The sequence below is a fragment of the Primulina tabacum genome, chromosome 7, assembly GCF_025594145.1.
Source record: "Primulina tabacum isolate GXHZ01 chromosome 7, ASM2559414v2, whole genome shotgun sequence".
Classification (NCBI taxonomy): Eukaryota; Viridiplantae; Streptophyta; class Magnoliopsida; order Lamiales; family Gesneriaceae; genus Primulina; species Primulina tabacum.
In genome coordinates, this window is record NC_134556.1 from 26,237,243 (window position 1) to 26,241,232 (window position 3,990).

Consider the following 3,990-nt stretch of genomic DNA (forward strand, 5'->3'; position numbering starts at 1 on the left):
ATGAGATATCACAGATGGTTGTTAAGACAGCCTTTCTTAATGGGGATATTAAGGAAGAGATTTACATACCCGAAGGGTTTACATCTATCGGAAGTGAGCATATGGTATGCAAACTTCAAAGATCTATTTATGGTCTAAAGCAGGCATCTAGGAGTTGGAACCTCAGATTCGATAGTACAATCAAAGAGTTTGGTTTTGCTAAGAATCCTGAGGAACCCTGTGTGTATGAGAAGGTCAGTGGGAGTGCTGTGACATTCCTGGTGTTGTATGTTGATGACATTCTAATCATTGGGAATGATGTAGGGATGTTGCAATCAACGAAGATATGGTTAGCGAGTAAGTTCTCGATGCAGGACTTGGGTGAAGCATCTTTTGTATTAGGAATACAGATCTATAGAGATAGATCAAAAAGATTGCTTGGTCTCACCCAGTCCATATACATTGATACCATCGTGAAGCGGTTCTCGATGGATGAGTCCAAGAGAGGACATCTACCAATGTGTCATGGCGTGTCCCTATCCAAGTCTATGTCTCCCAAGACTGATGCAGAGATAGCGGCGATGACCAGCATTCCTTATGCATCTGCGATTGGTAGCATCATGTATGAGATGATATCTACACGTCCTGACGTGGCTTTTGCACTAAGTGTAGTGAGTAGATATCAATCGAACCCTGATCTTCCACAATGGAAAGCTGTGAAAGACATCCTCAAGTAGTTGAGAAGGACCAATAAATTGTTCTTGGTCTATGGGGTGGAGAACTGAAATTGAAAGGCTATACCGACTCTAGCTTCCAAAGCGATATCGATGACTCGAAGTCAACCTCTGGGTTTGTATTCATGCTCAATGGTGCTGCTGTCTCTTGGAAGAGTTCCAAGCAAGACAATACTGCGGATTCCAGCACAGAGGCCGAATAAATTGCTGCATCAGATGCAGCAAGGGAGGCGGTTTGGATAAGGAATTTCGTCTAAGAGTTGGACGTCATTCCTAATGGAGTTGCTCCTCTCCCGGTGTTGTGTGACAACACGGGAGCTTTAGCTCAAGCAAAGGAGCCAAGGTCTCATCAGAAGTCCAAACATGTATTGAGAAAGTACCACATCCTCCGAGAGATTGTGGAAAGAGGAGAAGTGTCGATTGACGTAGTCGACTCCGCAGATAATGTTGCTGATCCACTAGCTAAGCCTTTACCTGGACCATTATTCGAGATGCATCGCGAATCAATGGGTTTGAAGCATATAGGTAGTTGGCTCTAGTGCAAGTGGGATATAGTTAGAGTAGGTGCCCGTCGAGCGAAGTGTTGGCCGAGTGTTCACAATGAAACTCTATGTATAAGCAATCTTTATTTTAATAATATTTGAAATTATTGTTTGGCAAATCTTTATCTGTATACCCATGCTAGTTGCATAGATAAAGACCTTGAATATATAAATAGTAGAAAGAATATGAGATGCTCATATGATGAGTATCATGAAACTCATATTTGGAATACTGTATATTCTAAACAGTTCCTAGTCGATTCAGCCGCCGCTAAGAAGGATATAGCCGCTAGAGTTCGAGACTAGTATCTGCGATGTGAGTACCATGTTTCATTGGTAGGGGACATTGTGATGTCCGAGCATGCAGATAGGTGCTCCTGGTAGAGTGCGCTGAACAACCCTCCATAAAGTACCTTCCAAGTGGTTCTCACTTATCGAGTGAAAAAGTCCTAGTTTATGGTTGTACACCATTAGTCCTTATGACCCGGGACAACATTGAGACTTTATGTGCTAGCATTACACTTTGACTTGTTTACCGACTCTCAAGGGGTCATCGGGTGGCAAGGTTGTGTGTTTTGTCGAAACATATAGGAGTCGATGCATTGTAGTCGGGGATTCACCGCTTACCTTCGGGTATGGATATCCTATGTGTATGTAGTATTAAATCTCTGATCAGAGTATGGTGGTAATTATGAAAGGGGTTTCATAGATTACACCATCGATGCAACTACAACATGACACATAGTATCGATTCATTGACAGCTCTCGATATACCAATGGTTGTCGAATCGGTCGGGATATATGAGTTGAAGGGACCGTACTGTACGCTAACTATAATTGAATGGTTCTTGCAGGCACTATCATTTGATACCTAGGGAATCATGTAAGCGATGCTGCTAGGCGTTTAACATGATTGGTTGGGTACTATCAGACTTGAGTTCTGACTTTCTTGTTATCAAGGAGTTGATAAGTAAGAATGGAGCAATTGTGGTATGCTCATATAAGGACATGTTTGATCCGAATCACATGGAGATGTGAACCCACGGCTAGTTGTATCAATGAACCATTGAGGGCCACACAAGTACTAGCTTTCTAGATCCCGTTGAGAAGTAAAATAGTTCAAAGTGTTGAACGGCTTATAAATGAGTTTATAAGCGTAAGGAAAAATAGAAGTATGACTTCTATGAGAGAAATGTAACTTTTAATTTATGAATGTGTTCCTAAATTAAAAGTAGGTCAAGCGAATAATGTATTTGAAAATTGTGATTTTCATAAACATTATTATGGACTAAATTAAATTAATTCAAGTGTTGAATTAATTAAACACTAGTGGGCCTAGTAGAGTCCAAATAATTAAATTAATTCAAGTGTTGAATTAATTAAATAACATTGAAATAATTATTTAACTAGTGGGCTTGAGTAAAATCAAGTAAACTATAAATGAGCTCAAATATGTTTGGGACATTTAAATAAAAGTCCATGGGCCTTGTAATTGTTACAAGCCCTCTTGATATGCATGCTTGGGAGATGAAAGGTTGAAGAATACTTTTGATTAAAATATTGCATGGCATGCAACTTTTTGGATCAACTTTTTGCACTACCAAGACAACTCATCCTCCCTCATTCCACATGTGTCTTGGCCGAAATTTTTAGGGATTTTCTCTCCAAGTTTTTCTCTTATTTTCTTCTTCAAGTGTTGAGGAAGAAATATTCTTCTCCTTGAAAAATCCTCTCAATTTTCTAGTGCAAATTAAGAGGGGATTTACCTAGTTGGTGGTGGGCCTAATTTTGGAGGTTGGAAGCTTAAAGATTTGTCATCCACTCAAGAGCTAAAGTGTTTACACTTTAGTTGGTGCCATCATCAACCTCAAGAGGTTGATAGGTAACGATTTTCTCAACACCCTATGTATGATATTTGGTGTTTGTTGTATTTGCTACACAATATCCTCTTGGTGGCCGAAAATTTTCTTGTAAAATTTAAAATTTTTAACTTCCGTTGCGCTTCCGGTCACCGTAACCGATCCCCTTTCAGGTTCTTGGCCTCCAATTCCATCAGCCAATACACACCACACACACACACACACACACACACAAATAAAAAATTCAGAAGCAAGTTTGAGGGCTAAGGTGCTCCTTGATCGTTCTTTTTTGCAACCTGCGCTAATGATCAAATATTCGAGCATTTTTAATGCAAATACACGTTTCTAAACTTTCTTTATGTACCATTTAAATCATATTATGCAAGATTTAATTTTCTAAGCATGAGAAATGTTTAGATCGATTTATGTAATGTTTAGACGTATACTTTCAAGGTTTTGATGTTTCTATGCATATATGAATGGTGTTGAAACGACCGACTTTTAAATTCAGTTAAGTTATACTATTTTTTTCTAGACCATGAATAATTAATTTTTCATGAATAAACTAGCATAAATAATCAAATAAATGAATTCCATAATATTCAAAACCATTCATGCTGAATAATAAATAAAGCAATAAAAGTCTAAAATTCAACTCAATAAATTCTAGAATCTTAACAGTCTATAAGTAAAAGTGATAATCCATAAAATCATCAAAAGTCTTTAACATATGAGAAATTTCTAGGTCTTCGGTTACGCACTGCGCCTCTTGGATGACTCGATATTCCGCACCACACGACTCAACATCGTCATCACTTATAACCATTCAAACCTAGTGAATCTAAATGTCTACTGCTTAAAATAACTATTAAATAT